This window comes from Taeniopygia guttata, chromosome 4, assembly GCF_048771995.1.
Source record: "Taeniopygia guttata chromosome 4, bTaeGut7.mat, whole genome shotgun sequence".
Taxonomy (NCBI): domain Eukaryota; kingdom Metazoa; phylum Chordata; class Aves; order Passeriformes; family Estrildidae; genus Taeniopygia; species Taeniopygia guttata.
The window spans coordinates 39245236-39269739 of record NC_133028.1 but is presented as its reverse complement, the minus strand read 5'-3'; the positions used below and the strand labels follow the sequence as shown (position 1 = coordinate 39269739).

Here is a 24504-nt window from a genome sequence, read left to right as displayed (position 1 = left end):
CAATTTTCCTTTTTTTCTGAAAAAGAATCTATTATATTCTTAGTGATAACACAAGGCTTTTGCCACACAATGACAGACCAAGTTATATATTTATTTATTTATGTAGGATGAGACTTCCAGTCATAATCAAAACAAGGATGATTTATGTGTTATTTCCATAGAAGATTTGCTAAGATTTTTTTTTTTCCAGAGTCAACTCTATTTTAGTCACTAATGTAAAGCACAGCACCTTACAAGTAGCTATAAAGAAAGTTAAGCCCATCCTAGCCAGCCTTAGCACGTTAGGAAATAGTTTTCTTAATGGAATTATAGCATCTTACTCTCACACTTCTGATCTATACAGAGCATGTATAGATGCTGATGACTGCATATATACATATATATATCTATATACATATATATATGTATATAGATATATATGTATATAGATATATATATGTATATATGAATATATACATATATATATCTATATATCTATATATATATATAGATAAAAATGACTGAAAAAACAAATGTTTGGGTTTTTTTTATTCAGTTCAAGCACTCTTGATCAATCTTATATGGTACTGATAATACAGAATAAGCTACTTATTCTGTGTTTCTTGTTTTGCTCCAGACAAGATCTTCCATTTTCAAGGAGTGACCCTGATTTAGTACCTATGTGTGCAGTCCTTACCCTGGGCAAACAGACAATCCATTCCTTGAGCCTGTTCTACCACAGTGCTCAAAGCCATCGTTCTGCACGACTTCAGCCGCCCTGAACACATCAGTAGCGTACTGTGGGTGAGTCCCAAAACCACAGAAACTCCTGTGTTTAAAGCATGCTGAGCCTCCACAGACACTGCTAAGGACGACTCCCTGCCCAATCATCCAGGATCCACTCTGGCATGACCTGAGCTGGGGTGGAAGCTACACCCCTGCACTCACACAGTCACACCAGGTTTCCTCTAGCAGACTCTCAAATGTCTCTACCCCTAAAACTATTCAATTTTGGTGCAATAACAAAGTAACAGCTCAAGCTAATTGTTTCCATTAAGGAAATGACTGCCTTAAACATGGAAAGAGCCAATATCTCTAATGGGTATTAAGTAATGAAAGCATTTCTTTTTATTAAAGTCTTTTTTAAAAAGTCTCTATAGAAAAAAAATAATTTCCTGCAACATATCTTCCAGATTTATAGAACAGGAATATATATGAATCAATACAACAGACATCTTTTTTTCTTTTAAAGTAATGGATGTTAGAGAAAAGCCATTTGCCTCCTTCTTTCAAGACTGATACCTCAAGAAATTCTACTTGATTTTTTTTTCTACTAAAAGAGGAAATAAATGGGACAATATCAAGAGTATTTGGCATAACAATTTTCGGAGTTTAGCAAAGTGAATTCTATTTATTGTGCAAATAATCTGCACACCAGCTCACAGAGACATCACATACCCAGAATGGTGTGTGGTAAACACCCGACTTAAGCCTAATGTACTCATGCTCTGACGCCAAATAGAGAGACCACTGTACACTGGGGGAAAAATAAAATTATTGCTGAAATAGCTGAACAATTGCATTATTTCCTAAGCACATCTGCTGTATATCAGTTCACACCATTCTTTCCTCACCCACCAACAAAATAAGTGTAAGAGATCAAAGACTGAAAACTGCAAAAAAAAAAAAAAAAAATTAAACACTAGAGTAACAGCAAAATAGGGCAAAACTGTGAACAGTACCAGTAGTAAAAGTTGTCTTAAAACCATAAATGGTATTAAACTAAGATAATATTTTACAAAGTCTGTATTTAAAAGATGCATGCAAACAATGCAAGGGCTATAGAAGGAGGATATGACTTATTTTTATATCACTGATAAATTTACTGATAAAGCAGTTTTGCTTTCAAAGGCACATTTCTTCTGATTTTAATGCATCACTTTATACTTTCACAATAAGATATTACATCAGATTGGAAATAAATACTGTCTGGCTTTTATTACATTTGCCTCCAGTTTTCATTATTTTACCTTAGTTAGGGTTGTTCTTGCCCACTTTAATAATGTTTGCTTGGGTACCTCCTTGTTATCAATTAGATTGAATATTTCTGAAACCTCAGATATATTTTGTAATCTCAGTTCTGATGCATTGGTCCATATTAGTAGCATTTTCCTTAATATTAATAAATTTAACATAATCTAAAACCTCCAAAACAGTCTGAGACAGTTTTGGATTCTGTTCCACTAGATGTTTCCTGCCTACATTCATGATGTTTTATGTGCCTGTTGAATGTGAGGTAATGTTCAAAGTAAGTAATTAGTAGCACAGTCTGGCTACACACTAACCTCTCTACAGGGATATAATCCTAAATAAATTTAATCGGTGAATCATAAGACCTATTTTGTAGCCAAGATTTTATGCTGTACTTAAGGGTCTATAAAATTAAAAAATAAAAATGATTAAAATTTTTGACATCTTTTAGGCTCTAGTGTTTGCTAACATTGTTGTTTCTATTGATCTCCCACTGAGGATGAGATAATGAAAAACAGCCTTTGATGAAGTACATGTTGGACTAGGGCATAATTTGTCTGGATGGCAGCAGAGCTTAACTTGTTGCCAATTTGTAAAATGCACCAGAAGTTCTGGCACCTGTTCAGACCTGTTATGCAAACAGCACAGGGAGTCTGCAGAGTGCTGTGGGAAGCCAAGGAAAGAAGCCTGTAAACAAAATTGTCTGCTTGTCTCCACACCTTTATGTCAGTAGGAGTTTCTGCACAGGGCCATATGTTATGGGGTCTCCCAACCATTTTTTTTACCCCAGGACCAAAGGTTCAACTTGGACCTCCTTGACTTTCACTGGGATAATAGTCTGAGAACTGACTGGGGGTAGATCTGCTCCATACAATGGAACTATCTGAGCCAGTATCTGCTTTACAGTTCTAACTCCAAAAGCTGACCAATACCATATCCATATGATATCTTGCTAAAATAAACATTAAAAAGTCCTATAGGAGGTCCTGATTCTCTTATGTGAGTTTTACAAACAGCCCTTTCTCTATTAAAACACAAACCCCTCTGGAGACTCTCATATAAACATATCGGTCTCCCAATTATCCAGTAGATCAAGTATTAAGTTGATCTATTTAACATTCACCAGAATAGGAACAGAAAAATCCTAGTCTGCTTCTCCAGGTGAATATCCCAATTACTAGGTGTGGGTTTCTTGCTAATTCTTGAATTTACTTGATCTGTGCAGAAAGAAGCAGTTTCCTCATGATGAACAAAGGAACACCAACCCTTGTCCCAGAATGCCATTAAATGCAGTATTAGTGTTCATGCTTATAAATAGGAGAAGCAGGTTCAAAGTCCAAGAAAGTAAGTCTGTGTGTCTCAAAAATGGTTAAATAATAAGGCAACACTACAGGGAGTTTTAGGGGGTTTGCTTTTTTAATGAACCAATTGTTTTTATGCTGAACTAGTAATTGTGTTCTGGGAATATAGGTCACAGGACTACTTGGAGTTTAGCAATCTATTCTCTATTGAGAATCGGGAACTTTTGGTTCTTAATTATTTTGTGAGGCTTAGCTAGTTTATCAATTTTGAATGTAGCCATGTATTCTTCTCCCATTTAATACCTGTTTCTTTACCTATGCATTCTTTATCCTTTTCCTGTCCTGTTTCCCGGTTATAAGACCTTTAATTTTACATATAAGAATTCCTGCTATGAGACTTCAGACTTATTTTGCATTTTCTGAAACAATAGCATCGAAATATTCTTGCCTTAGAGGGGCAGGAGGTTAGATAAAATATACTCTATGAGTACCAGAATTCTTTTTCCTCCAAATTCAAGCTACCCCTTTGCATTTAGATTTTACCTCTTTATAAAGTAGAAAAAAATATTAATTTGTAACACATAAAAAAAGGAAAAACAACTTTAAAATTTATCAAAATACAACAAACAAACCCCCCTGCCTTTATTACTTCAGGCCCACCTTACAGAAAAGGATGTAAGCATTCAATTTTCATTTAATTTCCTATTTCCATTCAGGACAGGACAGCACCATCATCTGTGAAAGCCATGAGACTGTCAAATACATATAAATTAGATCTAAATCTCCAAATCTCCTTTTTTTTCAGTAGTAAATGACCTGAATATGTCATTAACCACTGTGCATCATCAACCATACCAGCAATTTGTAACTATTCCCTCATATGAGGTAAGAAGCACGAGGGCACTTTATATCATTGATGTCAATGACTAACTCAGTTTCCTCTGTAATTCTGTCAGCTATGTCATGTCAGCTTTTGAATAAAGCCTCAGCTATAATTAACTGGCTTCCTAGGGTGAAATCAGAGTTTTAGTCAATATTGCTTAAGTTTAAACAATAGCTCTTGAATTCTGTATAGCACCTGTCACTGTTCCGTCTTTGAAATGCTTAACAAAGGTGCTCAGTCTTCTTCAACAGCCATTAGGAAGAAAAGCCAGCGTAGGTGGCAGCCTGTATTATCATATTCCAGATAATTGCCTTTCTGTATGCAATTTTCCTCCTAGCTGTTTTGCATGCAGTTATTATGAATCCATTGCATTCTGATAGCACCCAGATGCTCAAACTGAAATCACAAGCCCTTTTGTTAAGAGACTGTACAAAATATTCCTAAACTAATTTCTGTCCTCAAGAGTTTGGATTCTAAACACACAGAGCAGAATAGCAAACTCATATAAATGGAAAAATATCCTCACATTGAAGAGAAGGATAGTTTCAAATGTTGCACTTTCTAATAACCACAATGCTCAGCAGTAACTCATTTCAGTTTTGGCTCCTACATCCTGACCTTACTAATGGGAATATTTTAATGATAGTTAATGAGAATTTTGCAACTGACTTCAAAGATTTTATTTTCTGAATCCAGATCCTGTAGAAATCAGATATGTGTGATGAGAACATTTTAATGCTGACTAATGTCCTAAAGTACATTATTAAAGACTAAAGTCCTAAAGACTTTATTAAAATGCTCCCAGTAGGTGGCTATAAACCTGCATTCTTCATTTCTTGGTTTTTTCTTCACATCTTTTGTTCTATGGCAGGACTTGAAATGAAATCTAACACTAAGTCATTTAGGAATTATCCTTAAAAGCAGAACAGGTTATTGATTATGTCATCATGCTTCACACATGTTGAAAAATCATACCTGATGATTATAAAAAAAAGTTCTATCTGATGATACGTTACATTGTGTTGATAGGAAATGAACTCTAGATCTTCCAAGACTGATACCAGTTGATGGCTCACCCTTGCACAGAAGCAAAGAAAAAAAAAAAACAGATCTACATTAGTAACCACAGAAAATTCAGGGTGTAAACAAAAGACAATTGTTACTATTTCTTTTCAAAAATGGAACCAGGATATTTGTAAATTGATACAGAGCTATCTCTTACTCATTACTGACACTTTTATTTAATTACATTAAATACTACACAGTAATAAAGAATATGATTCTTTTCAATCCTCTCAGTTAAAAACATATATCAAGTCCAGTAAGAATCTAGAAAAAACCCCAACTGTTTAGTAGATACATGCTTTACAACTAAGTGAGTGTATTTTACATGGCAGATCTTTAACGAGAAAGTTCTTAATAAGGGGTATGTTTTATATTTCAAACAAAAAAGAAAAACACTATACCCCAGTGCATCATCATGAAGAAAGACTGTAAATTGCTCTTTGCCAGATCTATACAATTATGTTTATTTGTAGCACTAAGTACTCCAGGGACAGTTTCCCAAATATAAAATTCAATGAATGATATTAAAAACAAATCAACTATCAAACATGATATTATTGTTTGGAGAACTGAAGATTTTTTATTTTTTACAAAGGTACTTTTAATAAATTACAATTGATGTTTATTTGTCAATCCACCAACTAAAGTTTAAAAAACTTCTTGTGATTAATCATGCCAACATCTCCCTGAATAAATGTTCCTATCCATATTTTTATTCTTATTCACTGGGAATTCCTTTTTTTTTTTTTTTCAGTTTTGGTATGCTATACAACCTCAGTAAGGATTTAGCATTTGCATAACTGCCTTCCTGAACAGAGACCAGTTTGGCATGATTTATTGACATAGAAGCTTTAATAGAAACCACAATGGATTCATAGAGGAGAAATACATGCAAAAGCAATTAAGCACTCATCAAAATGGACCATTTTCATATTTTATGCCCCAAAGGGCTGTGGGAAACAAATGAGAATCTTCCAAAAACTATGCAGGGTGTCTTACTTGACAGAACCAAATTACCATAGCTGTTTTTCCATTTTAATGGTCTCTCTTTTTATTTTAGTGCAAAATATGTGATAAGAACTAGATTTCATATAAATTTATATTACTACTATCTCTTTGTATTTAAGGTAAACTAATATAAAAACATATAAACTAATAGATAAACATGAATTTCCTTTTCAATTCAAAAGATCATCAAAGCATTTTATATTAGGAGGTCAAGAAGATTAATTTAACTGATTTGACATTGTTTATTTTGCTTTCCTACTTCAAGCACACTTATATAATGTCTTATATTAAAAAAATGCTACATCTCATGACGTGACATAAATCATATGCTCCTCACTGAAACAAAGTATTTCAAAATCTTAATTTCAAAATATGCTATTAAGAATTTCTTAAATGAGTCTTTTCCTGTCATTATGGAATGAAATTTTTTTTTTAAATTTATCCTGATTTTTAACGTACATTATAGTTGTATTCATGGTACCAGGCATGAGGGAATGTGCATTTTATTTTCCATAAGTAAATCAGGTATTTTTCAAGAAATCAGGTAGCAAGATATTACAATGCAGAGCTATGATAATTCTTATTACTTTGTTTATGAAAGTTATAAAAACACGCATTCCTGTTTAGAATGCCACACTAATTTGATCTTTACAAGTTAGGAATTGCCCTGTTTGATTGATTTTGTTTTGGAATAACACAGTGATTGATATATCACATAGGTAATCAACAGCATGGGAAACTTGGATATGGCAGATTTTAGATATATAATACTGCTTTTGTGTAATGTTTACTCATCTTTATCTCATTTCCTTAAGGTCTGCACACAGAACAAATGCAGATTTCATGCCTTGTGAAATTCTGACACGGGCTGCCATGGCAATTTTGCACATAAATGGATGAAAACCTGTACTGTAATAGTAGGAACATTTATTTTCTAAAAGTTATATAAACATGACTAGCAATGTTAGAGAACTGCAACCAGGTAACTCCCAATATCAACCCAGGCTGGGGGATGAATCAATTGAGAGCATCCCTGCCAAGAAGGACCTGGGTGTCCTTCTGGTGGATGAGAGGCTGGACATGACCCAGCAGTGTGAGCTCCAGCCCAGAAAGCCAAAGGTGCCCTGGGCTGCATCCAAAGCAGTGTGGCCAGCAGGGCAGGGAGGGGACTCTGCCCCTCTGCTCTGCTCAGACCCCATCTGCAGTGCTGCATCCAGCTCTGGGATGCCCAGCACAGGAAGGGCTGGAGTGAGTCCAGAGGCCATGACAATTAACACCATTCCAATGAACACAAGCAGAGAGAATCAGGCTTGTTCAGCCTGGTGAACAAAAGGCTCCTGAGAGACCTTATAACAGCCTTTCAGTACCTAAAAGAGCCCTTCAAGGAAGATGGTGACAAAGATTTTACCACAGCCTCTTGCAATAGAACAAGGGGTAACGGTATTAAACTGAATTTTGATTATGGATAAGAAAGAATTTTGGGTTTTTTTTTTTTTTTTTAATGAGGTTGGAAACTCACTAGAACAAGTTTCCCCAAGAGGTGGTAGATGCTCAATTTCTGGACACATTCAAGGTTAGGTTCTCTAAGAGTCTAGTTGGTGATGTCCCTACTCATTGAAGGGGAATTCAACTTGATGACATTTAGAAGGTCTCTTCCAACACAAACTATTTTATGATTCCATAACAACTACAGAAAACTATATTAAGATCTTATTATGCACCAAAAATTATGACAACCTTCCCACTCACAAATGCAACATGTGGGGAAAAAAAATTCAACCCTAACCTGGAAACAGGCAGGTTATGAACAACATAAACTCCAATATTGTTTAAGGCAGGCAATTCTCACAAAATGAGGAGGAAAACCAAGACCACAGTCAGTAGAGTTACATTTCTACTCCAGATTTCAAAACTCTGCATGAAGTCTGCAGATTTGCATATCAAAATACAAAAGCTCATTGATTTAGTTTTTCGTGCTCCATATCACAGGTCATTAGATCTCAATCATGTATCTCTCTGTTCAATTGCAGTAATTGGTGTTTAATTATGGGAAAATTTTGAGAAAAAAAATTTAATTGGCTTTGGCACATTTATTCCAAGAAGTATGAGGAAGATAGTAGCATCCTCCTCCTCCCCAAACCAGTAGGATTTCAGCTGGAAGAAATGAAGAATATCCTACATTATTACTCCTTCCAGCCATGCTGAGGACTTTAAAGATGGTAAATTTACCAACCCCATAGTAATTGTTTCCATCACTTAATTATCATCGTTGTTAAAAAGTGGTCCCAAATTTCTGATGCAAGTATCTGTGGCTTAGCTAGCAAGCTCTAATTATGTCTTTCCCTGCTGAATTTAGGTGGTTTTTTTTTTAACCACTATATACTCATATGTTGCAATCAAGTGACATCTCAATTTTATTTCAGATAAAGTAAATGGATTGTGCTCACTTCCTCACAGCAAGATACTTTCTAATCTTAGGAATATGTCAACAGCTTTTTTTCTTCATCTGCCCCAATTTTTCAACATTGTTTAAAATGTATGGATTTCATGAGCAGTGTCTCAGTGCTATATATGAAGATCTAAGACTTCCTAATTTTTTACAGATTCAAAGGTTTCATTAGTCCCTTTTTTTTCTACCAGACTGAACTGTGGAAAAGAATCTGGAATGAGTTCTGTTCTGTTAAAAAAAAAAAAAATATTCAGTGTGGGGATAAGTGAAAAAAAATTCTGCAAATTCCAGAAGATATTAACTAATTAGACAGCTCAAGAGTCAGGCAATCTGCAGAATGAGCCAATGAACCATCATTAAACATCATTCATCATCAATTCCTTATTGAAAACCATGTCTTCCCAGAGTATATTTCTCCAAAAACTGGTGTTACAAAAGGAATACTACAAGTAATTTCCAATGTTAGCACACAGTGAACCTTATGGAATCACAGAATATCCTGAGTTGGAAGGAAACCAGAGGAATCATCAATTCTAGCTCTTAGCCCTGCACAGGACTGCCCCAAGGGTTGACCATGTGCCTGAGAGCCTTGTCCAAATGCTTCTTGAGCTCTGTCAGCCTTGGTGCTGTGACCTCCTCTCTGGGGAGTTGTTCCAGTGCACAACACTCTCAAAGAACATTCTCACATTCTCCTAATTCCCAACCTAAGCCTCCTCTGACACAATTTCAGGCCACTCCTTGGGTCCTGTCACTGGCCACCACAGAGAAGAGATCAGCGCATCTCCTTCTCCCCTCCCAAGGAAGCATTTTAAGTGCATAGACTGTTTTCTGAAGTATTTCTGATTTCTTATCGTAGATATTTTAAATAAAATATTTTTTGTAGCATCCACTTGATACTTTTTTCATATACTTTTACTTTTTTCTTATTGAATGAAATACACAATTGAATGAAATTTCAATTGTCATTATGCTGTTACTGTATTTTATGAATCACAAAGTCCAGCGTCTGGAAAGGAGCACAAGAGATAAACTAGTCAATAAGCCCTTCAAAAGGCAGGATCTATTGGAAACAATCCTTCAAAATTCTAGACAAAATATTTAATTAAGATACTTTATGGAGTATCACAAGGATTGAGCAGATTTTCTGAAAAGTCTTACTTTTTCATCATATTAATTTTGACAATGCCTTGGCTCCTCTAGCATTATATACAAAGCACTGGGAGAACTAATTCTTCATTTTCTCTTCTCTGTAGCTTTCTTTTTTTACACATTCATTTCCCCTGCTTTTATGACATCCTACAATTTTAGAAGCTTGTTAGAATTATTCTCTGCTTATGCAGATCTGCCTATACCCAAAATGAAAATGTCTAGAACTTAGCTGTTACAACTAAATATTTAGAGCTGGCTAGAGGCACTTCAGCATCCTTGTGAACTCAGCACTGCCGAGAGTTACAGAGCATTGTGCAGTATTAATATAGCTGTCCATGAGATTTTCATCTGCATTAACCTTTCACTGACTTTTCCCTGAAGTAGGTTGCCAAAAACCATTTTTTTTTTTTTTGAGCAGATATTTTAAATTATTTACATGTACTTCATAAAATCAGATTATGACTTAAGGCTTCCAAAGGAAACTTATATGAGAAAAAATATCCTGACCAAGCAAAATATTTTGAACAGGAAAAATGGCATATACTTCTTGAGGACACAAAAGGTGAGATAATTTCATGGGGTTTAGTTTTCTTTCTGGGTTGGTTTGTTTGTTTTACATTTCCATTTTCCACCCAAACTTAAAAGCTGATTCAGAGGTCATATAGGATTTGAGATCAGTTTTAACTCATCACATGTCCCTCCCAAAGACAGACTGCGGATATCATCAATATTAGTTCTCAGGTTTTGTTCTGCTTTCATGGTAGATGTTTTATTCTGACCTTGTTTTGTCAGGTTCTGTGGGGGACTAATCTAACATGACCCTAGGATTTTTAACTGGAAAATCAGATCTTAGTAGGTCCTCTATTTCTTAAATTTGAAGACATACATATTCATATGGCTTATATGATCAGAGCTTAGAAATACTTTGTAAATGAGTTCCAGTTCTGTAAATACTTGAATTCACTGGCTTAGGAGTATCTGTACATAGAGGTTAGCAAAAACTATAGAGGTATGCATCTGTGTATATCTTGTTTGAAATATAAACAGCAATAACACAAAATAAGTAATACATCCACCCTACAAAGTATCTTCAAAGGCTTTTTCTATGGTTTAGATGCATGCAAATGCGGAAGGGATCAGTTACCACTACTCAGCAACAAGCTTGGTTGCTGTTGATCACATCAGAAGGTTAATTTCTGCACAGAGAAAAGTTGTCTGCATTTTCTGCTATGAAAACTTGAGTAACACAGCTTAGTATTTATGCATATCCACACACAAAAGGACATGTAGTAGAAAATCTCTGCATGTGTTTCATCCTCAATTACTTTACTGCAAAAGAGAGGAAAAAAGTAAACTCAGAAAGCATTGTAAAGGAAGTAGAGAGGAAGCCTATGGAAAATATTGAAGATTATTCTGAATTTCTGTGAACTAGAAGGAAAAATTATTGTTTGTGTTTGAATTTCCTTACTTTAAAGGTATACTGATATTCCTCTGGGAGTTTTACAGAATGCCTCACAGGCCAGAACGAATACCAAAATTCAGAGTATCTTGTGAAGAAATTTCATTTTGACAATGTGTGTAATTTTCTTCTAACTCATTCTTTATAATACTCATTTCCTGACTTTTGATGAGTACTAGCATAACTGACATGTTTTTATCTTTGCACGAAAATATATATGATATTATTGCAAAATAGTGGAATAGAATAATTTTCTCCATTATATCTTTTTCCTTATAGCCAGAATTACTGGTTCATTTTACAAGTCCCATTAAATGTACATATCTGCTTTTGGTTTGAAAGCTATTGACTTAACTAACTAATGCTATTAGAGTCTTCTTAGTAGCAACACAAAAACCATGAATAAATTGCCAACAAATGAAATTCTTCTTTGCACGGAAGATGAGACTATCTTTACCCTTCTTAAGCTCACCTGGGTTTGCATCAAAGACAACTGGGCAGTGGGTGCTGAGTCAGGAACAATGATCCAAAGTGGTCTGCAAGAGGGGAGAGGATCAAGAGTTGATTTGAACGCATCACATGGGTGATTGACAATCAGTCTCTCAAGAACTTGTGATTGAATTGCCAGGTGCTCCTGAAATTAAGGTAATACTGTTAACCACTAATGTAATTAAGAGTCAGTAGCAGCAGAAGGAAAGGTCTGAGAAAACAAAATCTACAGCTAGCACACAGGAGCAAGAGAAACAGAGATCTCTGAAATTATGCTAACATTCAGGATAACTGTATGTTTCAGCAAACATAAAAAATCAGGTTGCACACTACAAGGGAGTTCACTTTCACCAGTATCTCTGTGAGAACTTTTCTATAATTAACAAAATAAATTACAGCAAGTCAACCTCCAAGCAACTTTACAAAGTCTTTCAACTTACTGCATTTTAAAAAACTGGCCAATGTTCAGTCAAGTTTGATTTCGTGACACTTTAATTCAAACAAGTTCTTTGAAGAATTTTCTTCTTGTTTTGATACGTATTTGAAGTATTTCATCAAAAAACTCTCTGGGAGCTCATCATGTTAGATGCAAATAAGAAGTTACTTGACAGTGCCCAATCAGACCATTTTGATTAAATTTTCTCTTAAACACTGGGACAACAAAGGGAACAGACTAAAGTGAAAATCTAATCCTTAAAGGGCGTGCAATTAAAATTGCCACAACATGGTTAATTTCCAGTGTTTCCCAATTTATTTACTGTGTGCTTTAAGTACCGCGTACTTTTTCCTATGTGCTCAGTTACATGTATGGGAATATACATAATTTGAAACTGTTATTCTATATATATTAACAATATTTTTCTGATTTTCTCTTTTAGGATTTGTTACAGTGTTCATCACTGTTGCATTACAGGGATGGATACTTTAACCAAGTGAGGCAGTGAACCCTTAAGAAGTGATTCATCTTACTTATGTCACTCATTTTATCATGTGTAAGTGGTGGTGTTAGCTATCCTGAACACATCCAGGACTGAAATCCAGCCAACTAAGATGTCTAAAATTAAAAGTCCTGTGATGGTTTACTTTCATAACTTGCTCATGTAAATTCTGCACACACCATAAAGCCCTGATTTGCTTCCTGTTTCATCAGTTGATCCATCAGCTAATTAGTAAAGGCATACAAAAACCAACACCATTAAAGAGACAATGAGACCTGCTGACCCCTGTAACAGCCAGGAATCTTTGACCATTTCTCTGGCACTCAGATTTAGTGAAGCAGTCACAGTGCATGAGAGGTCGATACTAGTGTAAGTCATGTCAGCATATGCAGCTGGACTAAGCTGCATAAATGGAAGAAACAGGAGAGCATAAAAATTTCAATTTCTCACCTAGTTCCAGCTTCCCCCACCCACAGACAAGACACAGCATGACACCCACAGCATGACACAGTTTCACACACCTTCTATTTGTCTGCCTTTCCAGTAGATCAGACTTAGAGAATGTTACTGAAGATCCCGTGTTTCCGAGAGCACCTTCCTCAGCCTCCAGGCCTTGCGAGTGGTATTTACTGGCATTCGCTGCTGCAAAGGTTTTGAAATGTTAATAAAAATCTTGTCTGATCTGAAAGAGTACCTGGAGCTCAGTAAATTCCCCAGTCCCCATTCCCATGTGGGCCTACAGCAAAGCAAAGCACACCTTTCTCAAAAAGTTACATTACTTGAAGTGTGAGGGAGAATTACCAGGGAGCCCTTAACCTTCAGGCATCTACAGGTGTATATATGAAAGTAGAATAGAAGTTTTAAATATCTCTTTAGTTTGACTAAATTATGCTAAATGCCTTTTAGTTTACCACCGTGCTCTACCTGGTAATTGCATCTTGTATTCTTCTCTTCCAAAAGCGATTTCTTACAGGAAATAAAAGTAGCCACTCATGAGCTGTGCCTGCTCTCATCTTGTCTTTTTTTAACTCCATGCCTAACCTTTTCCTTCAATCCCTCAGCACTCTGAGTTTCTTGGAGACCATAAAAAGCAGTGTTCCAAACAAGCAGGCATCCCAGCAGTGAAAATAAGCTGTAATCAGAGCATTTTTGACAGCAGGAACACAACAGAAGAGTGGGGCTAGCATACACTCCTACAAAACTCTGCAAGCATTGTATCTGAGATAAAATGAAAAGTGATTCTGTGCCCCTTTCAATGTGGTGATCGTGTCAGAAACACCTGGGATATCAAACTTTCTTAGAGAAATGTAGCTTTCTAGATCCAGTGTGTGGAGGTTACCCATCACTGCTACTAAGCCAGGTACCCCACTTGTTCGAATGTGACTGCAAAGCATCTGTGATACCTGATACTGTTAAGACACAAAGAATGGAGAGTCTTCATACAAAGGATTCACATCCAATAAAAGGAATACATTTCTCACACTTCTCATGTTAAGCTATTTGTGTATTTTTACATTTGGGTAGAGTTATAAGACCTCATGTGTATCAGAAGAATGCTTGTCCTATATGGATTTTGTTTCCTTATTAGTGATTTTAAATTTAGTGGCCATTTTTTTGCAAATGCCATAGAATATTAAACACTAAGTCTTCAAATTTTCCTATTAAAAATAAAGAGAACTTTTCTCTAAAAATTTGAAAATTTAGAAATACTGTCACTCAGTTCTATTTCCTTTGGAATAAATTTATGGTAAATAATAAATAAATATATAGATAATAAAATTATACTTTGTAAATCCATTAAGATGATAATTTACAAAACTATTTCCAAGCATTTTTTTCCCTGATACAATGTACCTTAGTTTTCATCTAGGAAAGAACTCATATTCTGCAAAAATATCAAAGTTGCAAGTATCAGATTTTTCCTTTCCTCCTTTTTTTTTTTTTTTTTGTAAAGACATTTTAGTATTGCCTTTCTTGTCTTTGTTTTTGAACTTAACAAAGGTAACTAGTTTATAAATTAATTCTTTTGTTTATCATGGATTTGTTATTTTTTTAGCATATTAATGCACTTTGTTCATACCAGCAGACTCTGTCTGGAAATGAAGAAACCACTAAAAATAAAGTAAAGATATCAAGTTCATCTTCTGGTAAAAGACAGGAAAATAGTGTCTTTCCTCCTCATATAAACAGAACAAAAATATTGCAAACACAATGACGTATATCTTAAATAATTACATTGAAAATGCTGTTTCTCTTGCAAAATTAATTTTTTAAGCAGTTGAAGGTATTATTTTTAGTATCTCACAATCTACTCATCTAATTGATTCAACCAATGATAATCACAGCCCATCTGCTTCCTTCAAACTCCCTTTCAAGGGTATCAGCACACTTCAGCTGCACTATGCCACAGTTACTAAGGCAACCAGTGTATGAAGCAAGCAGAAGCTGTGCTAATTCACATTAAAATATTCTCCTGCCAGAAAAACCCTACAAAATGATGTATATATCAAAAGCTACACATTTGCATGCAAGAAATATATATGAAAGAACTTTGGAGGAGGGGAAAATATGTGCCCTATTTTTATTTCTTTCTTTTCTCTTTTTTTTTTTTTTTTTTTTTTTGAAAATACTTTTTGTGGAATAAGGAAGTAGGGGTTTCATATGACACAAGATAAATAGAAAGTATTCGGGGCAAGTTATGAAGACATCCAAGTGTGCAGTAGATACAGAAGTTGCTTCCTCAAAGTACCTGCTATGTAAGTCTGAAGCAATGACACAGATTTATGTTTACGGATAAGAGTTCCTCACATGCTCACTGTGTGATGCCAGCTTGGACTGCCCTGTGTCGCTCAGGCTACTCCATATTGTGTGACCTAAGAGTCCTTTCCCAAATCCCAGGTCTGGATGATTTTGAGCTTGTGGGGGGGGAAAGCCCCATCCCTTTCCTTGCGCTCATTTTTTCTCAGAAATGCATAACAGGTACTTTTATCTGAATATTTCACCTCTTTTCTTATACTAAATTCATTCAGAAGTTAAATCCTTCTGAGGAGACAACAAATATAAAATTTTTGAAAGGCCTGAGAGGCTGAGATAGGATCAGAGTATTTTCAGAATACAAAACACATTCTTTCAGCAATATTCAGAAAAAGTTCTGCCCTGATCTCTAATCCATTGCAACATAACAAATATAAAATCTCTCCCTCTCTTACTGCTTTCACCAAATGTAAAACCAATTAGAATCCTATGGAGGAACAGAACCTCTGGGGTTATTGCAGGTGAATAGTATGTTTTGATGAATTAGGTGAAATATTAATGTACCAGAAATAATCACATTGCATGCTGAAGGCTGAGACACTAATTGTGTCTTGCATCTTTATACATAGCTGACACTATTTAAAAAGGAAAGTAGCACAGCTTTGAGGAGGCAAAATCCCTTACTGGGAAAACAGAAAACATCTTCCAGTTTGAATGGGGCTGCCAGGGGAGCTCACCTTTTTTAATGGTCCCTCCTATAGTGAAATGTTAGCAGTTTCACTCAGAGCTAGACAGCAATTTTCCTGTGAAACAAAGTGCATCAGAAGTAGTAGATTATTGAGTTCCAAATTATTAGTCTGATTGGCCTTGTTTCTTCATCTGTGTCCCACTTGAAAGATTTATTCTGCTTTAAGCTCCAAGGAGAGGATTTGCTTGCCTGCTTCCAAATTATTCATACAAGCCTCCTTTTTTGGTTGGTAGAGAAATTGGCATTTATAGGAAACAATTTATCCGCACAGCTTTAGCCCTGTCAGAGAAGTGGAGTTACATCCTACTCTTCCCTGTTTCTCTTCACTGATTGTAACAGAAGCATGGACACCTGGCTCAAGAGCAGATATATACATTTCATCTGGCAAATCATCCTCCCCTTAAGATCATGATCTACTGTCTTTTCTTAGTACATTCCTGTCCTCAGAAAATTATTAGTCTGGGCAATGTGAAATTACCTCCTGAGTTACAGGGAACTTGTAAAATTGAGTAATATACTTAAGAGAAGCCCTGCAGTAGCAGACAAAGCCACCACCATTTCTAACCTTGTAGCAATGAAGCAGAGAAAGACTCAGGAATGTATTTGCTACACTGAACCTTAGGAACCTGTCAGCTAGTTGCAATTCTGATTTGCATCTCATAATTTAGGAATGCCATGGTCAAATTCACCCACCTAATGTACAAAGCCATTTGTGCCCCAACTCACTTTTTTCCTTTCAAAGCCAACTTAATCCAGACTTGAGAACAAGGATCAACATTATACAGGCCATCCGGAATCGGGAATTCCAGAATCAGGAATTATTTTAATGTAAAAGAAAGAGGAAAAATCACATTTTTCCAAAGATAACTAAGGAAACCCATGGATAAACACATTATATTATTAGGTGTTGTAGCATTTCCTAAGCATGGAGATGCAACATGGTGAAAGAACAAGCAATTTCTAATACCTAGTGCAGCTTTTTCTCAATGTGTGTTGTTAGATTCACTGAAAAGAAGCGTTTATTCTGTGTCATGGGAAAGATTTGCATGTTCCAGGCTTTCAGTGCCCACTTCTCACATAAATTCTGCTCAGATCAATCAGATACCTCTGGAAAATCCTTGCATGATTCAGTCCTTAGCATTCCAGGCTTTTTTGAAGTGAGCAAGGATCAGGTTAGATGATTCTGTAAATGCTTTAAGTTACAAAACTTAAGGTATAAATACATTTTTATTAAATGTTGTAGAGGGACACACATTCTACAGTGACTAGCACAGCCACAGGAAAACAACAATATGTTTTTTCTGCATTTAGATTACGCTCTTAGCAAAGGCTCTTTGGCTAGTCAGATTTCTGCCACCAACTAAACAAACTTTGTCATCCAACTAATGGCATTTGATACATCTAGGTTAGCTGTGGGGGAGCTGTCACAGCACTATTGTAGTTCAGGGTAGAGCAGATTAATCCCAATCAGTTGCCTTACCAGTCAAGCTCAGAATGATAGAAAGGTACCAGAAAGTTCTCTTTCTGTGAGTCAAGCTGATTTCTGACACAGCAAAGATTTTAGTCGACAATAATTGCTATACATCTGTGTTTTCACTTACAGATGCTGAAGTGTTGCAAAGCAATGAACATTTTGTAGCTTGCCTGTGTGAAGAAGAAGGATGAAAGCACTTAGAGCTCAAAAATTCAATACAGTGTCACCTTACAGCTGCAAATGATAGAACTGCAGAAGCTGTACTGCAGCTACAGATCATTTCTATCAACAGATCTCATGGGCTTCTGGTAGTAGTAGATGGGTACATTGATTAAGGTGACTTGGCTGCCTCTTGCATCAGTGGTTCCAGTTGAGATGGCTGCTTACATAAACTGGATGAAAAAAGTTAATCTGCTGGACAATGTGAGAGTACATCAACAGCAATCAAAGAGAAGTAAGAGAAACTAGACTGAAAACAGTGCAAGCAGTAATAGTGTAGAAGAGTATTATTCTTCTATGCATTTTAAAAATGTAGAAGGGAATAATTTCCCACTGGATACATTTTTTTGAATGTAATTTGTATTTTTGTACAAGCATGATAATTACCATTATAGACTGCATACAAGCTTGGTGGACATCACACAATTATGTCCTTAAAATGTAAACAAATATCTGCTAAACTGCATCTGCAGCCCTTTAGAGTTCTATAAATACTGTAATAACAGCAGAAGTTCATTTAAGCAAATATAGCTGGCTATCTGCAGTTACTGTTGTTTCAAAGCTTTCATTGTGGAAACACAGTTCAAAAAGTTGCACCCACATGCACACACTGAAAACACAGCCATTATATGCACTAATATATTTGACTTTTGAATATTCTAAAGGAATATTCTCAAGCAAACAAAACAGGCTTACAATTATTTTGTAAACAAGACTAAGCCTGAGCTTTGAGCTTTACATGAGATTAGTTTCTGTGTCCATACCCATCAAGAAATGTTTTTGACTTAGTTGCTCTTCTTCCACACATCTCTCTTGTTTCTAGTGTAATACTCCTCTCCAGAGGCAAAACATTTTCCCTTTGATGGTAGTTCCACTTTGCAGAGTACTGTATTTGTGGATGCAAGTCTTTTGATTCCTTAGCATCTTTCTCTATTCCAGTTTTCACTAAAACATTGTGTGTGCTGTCAGAGAGCTGCAAGCTTAAGATGTCACTGCAATGGTTCCCATTATTACTGATGAGAAAGCATGCACTGGAAAAGACAGACTTGCATGAGACTCCTTAGTCCAATAAATTTGTGGGTAATACTGATACATTGTGAAGGGAGCACAAGTGCAGTCATATGAGATGTGCAACATAAAATAAAATAAATGTAAGAAATTAGCGATCTTGTTATATTTTCAAAGAAAGTACAGGTTACTTCCTATCACCTCAAGCTGATAACCAATGGCATTAGCTGTTTTACTAATCACAGGGTGATTCTGATCCTATGACTCCTGTGAGTTCTGTGCATAGGGTTTGCAAACAGTGTTTCTGTATCTATTCAAACTGAAGTGTTACCTGCTCAAAGCCCACGACTCAACAAACATGTGTACCATCTTGCACACCTCTTTACTTTGTGTATAAATAAAATAAAGATATGCTATAAAAGAAATAAAAATATAGTAAATTTGAATATTCATACATTTTTATCTCTTCTGTTTCTTTTCCTGCATGTATGAAAACATGCATGCTTATTTGCTTTTTGATTTATAGCTGTGAAGAGCTAGTTCAATGACTCACTGCGCCCACGTAGTGAAATCTAACTTCTTTACGTCTCTGTCTTACCACACACGCACACACCAGCTGACATGTGCAGAGTCAATCATAGCTGCGTCAGTCTGTTTTCTTGTATATAAAACTAATCTGTGCATATCACGTGGCTATATAGTCCAAGATGTCCAAGGTGTTATTTAACACCTCAGGAAATCTCAGCCAAATGGCTGCAGTTTTCCTTCCAGTATCCAGAAAATATTTGATAGCCTGTACTTATTTAAGATATGCTTCTGTGACAAATAAGACAGATAAATAATATTGAAATCTTCTTGCATTTGTGCAACAATAACTGGAAGTAAATTTTGAAAAGAAAGAAAGTAACAGCTTAGTTCAGATCTACTATTTCGATTTCCAGATGAAAAAAAATTATATCAAATGGACAAAAAAGAGACCAAACATAAACTTGATAAAAATCAGACTTAGTGGAAAGAAAATGAGCAATAAAAAAACAGAATCAGAGAAATAACATGTTTCTGAAGTGCAACAGTTTCCTGTGGAAAGCAAAAACCAAACTATTGACATGCAAACAAATACACCTAAAATGATTGTTTTGGTCCTTTATAAGTATAATTTCAACAAATGAAGTTCATTAAAGTTACATTTTGGCCTAGGTCATCAAAAAATTCCTAGTGGAACCTAAAAAACAAAATCTATTCAGTTTCAATTTGGAAAAAAATTGCATTGAAAATTATATTTCAGAGCAAAGAATCAAATTGAAGTGTTACGACATTTTCATGTAAAGGTTTCTAAAATATAAATTGGGTGCATGGGGATGTTTTTATCTCTTTTCAGCCAAAACAATATTGCAACATTGACATGAATTTACAATATATTTTGCTTGACACAAATGTTTCCATCAATACAAACTGTACTTTTCTATCAAGAGAAGGTCATTTTGACCAAAGAAAAAGGCTTGATCTCCATGAGATGACCTGTAACTTGTTGAAAACAAAATCATGACATTTTCCAGTTTTCTGCTAAGATGTCATCCTCATCTAATTCTTAGAAACTGCACATCTGAGACATAACAGACATGTTGACCTCAATACGGCCATCTTACTTGAAATTGCTAACAATATGTGCATTCAGACCTTGAATACATCCTAGAAGGTGCTTCAGCAATAAAAACAAGCTTCAATAGTTTTAATCAAACCAGAATCACAAATTCTTATAAGACATAATGTTAAAAATAAAAGTGGAGTTTCCGTCAGTGAGTTTGGATTTGGCTTAACTTAGCTATCCAAGAATATCTAAAATATCTCTAGATACTTGAGAATGTTTACAAAGTTTTCTGTGAAAATCTAGCTGTAATTCATATACAAAATTATCAGGAAAACGACCATGCAAGTATAAAATGCAGATAAATGAATTGAAAAATTTATTAAGTTTTTTTCATAATAAATTATCCCCAGTAGAAGAAAGGGTAGATGACAGGAAAAAGAAAATAACTCAGAAGATAGAAAGCTCTGAATAGCCTATTCTCAGCTGACAATTACTGCTTTGGTTCAGTAATCACTCTAAAAAATTACCTTTATCTCAAGGTCCAGATATTTCTTTAATAATTATTTATAACTCTTTATAACAGATGTCTCTGAATAATTCTTTAATTCTTTATAACAAATGCCTCTGAATATTTTGCTGTCATTACTGCATGGCTAGACAATAAATTTGTGAGACTCTGCTGCCTTTTCACAGTCAGGGTCTATAATACTAAGAAATACATTATCTCCATTTGTACTAGACAACACTATTATTACAAATTTTCAGCTATAGATCAGTACAACATATAATGATGAACAAGAGGCTCAGAAGAACTTTATAGATGTATATATCTCAATTGCTTCTATATTTTATTTTATGTCCTAGACAAATTGGAACATTATTATCTTCCTAAGAAATGTATATTATTAAGGTGGAATATACTTCAGGCATGTCAGCAACTCTTTCCTATTAACATAATTTCAAGTCCTGGAAGCATTACATCTGTCTCCAGGGTTTCATTCAGAGTGGGAATTGAAAAGAAATATCCAGACATAACACGGGGCAGATGGATTTGAAGCTGTTTAAGAGTCATTGCTACAATCAATTTTCTTAACCTATCATTTCAAGAAAATCAATATATTAGAAATAAAGTAACTTGATCATGAAATACATGTTCTTAATTCTTTCTGTAGTTTATACCTTCTGTAACTGTGTATATATATATATAATATATCTAGCTTTCAGAGGAAAAAATAAAGTTTAAAAAGGAATAAGCTATAGCTTCTTCTCTCATAACAGCCTGACTTCTATTGTTGATCTTCTTGCTAATACTCATATAAGGCATAATTTAAACAATAAACTTTTACATGAACAGGATCAATTCTTACCTTCAGCTTAGTACGATTCAGAAGTTCATTACCCTTATCATCATAATGATGGTTCATTTACCATCATTACAGATGATGAAAGCATTCGTTATCATTTTTGAATAACGGATGTCATAACCTAAGATCAAGTCTATACATCAATGAGTAAAAGTGAACACTCTGTAAAAAGTATTAAACTATTTTCAGTAATATGTATCAATTAAAAAACAAAAAAGAAACTTTCTTATTAGGTAGTACATGCGCATTCCAGTAACAGAACTTGAGTAAATGTGTGTTATTTCATCCAGAGTAATTTAACAGGCTGAGGAGGAGGTTCCCTCTTTGGGAAGAGCCTGGTCCTCTAATAAGAGTTACCAAGTGAACATTCAAAAGATCTTTATGCCCTTCATTGTCCTTCACATCAGTAATGAGGGTCTGCTCTCCACTGCTGAAAGGAGAGTTGGCAGCTCTATAGCAATTCCTTTTATGTGGCAAACACACATTTAAAAAATCTCAAGAAACAGAAAATTCAGTACACGTGTGCCCTCAGAGTTCACAGGCATAGGCTGTTCTCTAGCTCTCCTCTGAATGAAGACTTGCCTCAGTTCAGAGCTTGTTTTACAGTGTCTGTATTGAGTTTCAGAGTCTGCATTTCTGACCTTTCAAAATAACACTGCAAACTTAAACTAAAAATTTTTCTCTAGTACGTGTGGTCTACAATTAGAAAAAAAAAATTGGGAAAGAACTTTAATAACAAAGTTAATTCAGTAACTATTGTTACAGACAATCAATTTGAATACATCCACTTTCTGGAACAAATGTAAATTGAAAAACAAATCAAAGAGAATAACTTTGAATAAGTGTTTTTGGCCATTTCTTTTGCAAGTTAAGGGATGATAGAGAAGTACATGGGATATGAAGAGAAGCAAAGTGTAGAATGACCTAAATGATTAAATATGCTTATAGACAGGCAACCCCTGCTAACATTCTGCAATGTTTTTGCCTGGTTAATCATTTGCTTAAGCTATGTTCACAAGCCAGTTTGATTCAAATTAGTCAAAAAATATGTCTCCATATTTGTTTTTAAAATATTCTGTTGAACTTGCAAGCTCTCACATGAATGTGAAAGAAAAGGTGAAGAAAAAAGTGTGGATAAACCCTGTGTAACCCCCACTGCCAATCTGGGAAAATTACCAAAACTGCCAATGTTGTTGTCACACTATAAGTGAAGATGCAGGAGAAGTATTAATGACAAACAAGAGCAGCTTCTCCAGAAAAATTGCACAAATACTATTGCTAGTGCTGCCACCAAGAAAGATGAGCCACAGTGTCATTTTTGTCATAAATAACCACAGGCTTGTTTAATGGCAACACATTTGTAGCACTGTTTGTGTCTCTGCAATGATTTTTTGCATGGCATCTCACACAGTATTGCCTGTTGCTGTATTCCTTAAGCATGCTGGGAATCAATATGGTTAGTAATAGCAAGCACAATAAATGTGCATTATGAGTAATCTTTTACTGCCAAAAGAATCAGCAATCATAATTTGTGCCTGTGTTAATTATATTTCCACTATGACTGGTAGATAACTAGGTCAGAAAAATAGTCTGCAGCTTATATTTAGTAAACAAAATCATTTTAAATCCTTTCATTCAGCAGAGAATGCAAAGCAGAGATTCTGGTGGGAGCGCCTTTTGACACACTTCCCTTTGAAGTTTTAGCCCAGACTGGAGAAAACTTAACAGTGTTTTGAATGAGTCTGAAGATGCTTGGAAGTGCCTCAGACAAGGATGCTTGAAGGGAAGCAGCTCTTTCAAGGACTTCCTGCAAATACACTTTTGAAAGACTGTCAAAAATTATATACACACTATCACAAAGAAATACAGTCATACAGCTGCACTTACACTTCCTTACAAATTAGCTATCAACTGTCACTTTGCAATACTTAATTGTCCAAAAAGGTAAAAACCCCAAACATACTAGAGGAGAAACTAGGGGTAAGATATATTTAGAAAAAAACTCACTTAATTCCCAATTTTTATGTGCAATTTTGCACTGTGTATCTATATGAATCCGTGTGTTTGGATTCGTCATGCCATTTGCAAATTATCATGAAAATAATAGTGTGTTGTGTCTGGGTAGGGTGCATGCACACATCACTTGGAAGTTAAACACTGCTTCCAGAAAAGCTCGGGCCTAATTGATATTTCTTGTAAAAATATTCAGGCTTGACTGCCCCCCTATTCTTCAGACAGAGTAAATTCTTTAAACAAAATATTATCTCAGCTCAACAGGGAGTGCTCATGCTGTAGCCCTGCCTCTTGAATGATACCTGGGGAAGATCAGGCTCAACCATGAGAGTGACCACCTTCAAACCTTTGCATCCCTCCTGTCAATTACCTGTTGTAAAACCAGACCTCAGTGACTGGAGGGGCAGTTCACCAGTGAGAAACAAGCCTTCCAGTTCAGTGGAGCAGGTGTGCTGAAGGTAACTGCTTCAGAGACAATCATGCCTGGACAGTGATGATCCAGACAATTATTTACATGCAACCTTTCACCTCTAATTAGATTTAGGATTATGCTAGCAGCTCCTCATTATGATCAATAGTTGAAAG

General features: G+C 35.3%; 1 long non-coding RNA gene across 1 annotated transcript in view; it reads right to left on the bottom strand.

The window, feature by feature from the left end:
• The window catches only part of LOC121469891 (uncharacterized), a 28929-nt gene extending 6395 nt beyond the window's left edge, over positions 1 to 22534 (bottom strand). Inside the window, exons 1-2 of the long non-coding RNA XR_012055654.1 lie at positions 13273 to 22534; positions 11797 to 11958 (exon numbers count right to left, since the gene is read on the bottom strand). This is a non-coding gene — a long non-coding RNA (uncharacterized lncRNA). The remainder of the gene's footprint in view (positions 1 to 11796; positions 11959 to 13272) is intronic.
• Between the last annotated feature and the right edge of the window lie 1970 nt (positions 22535 to 24504).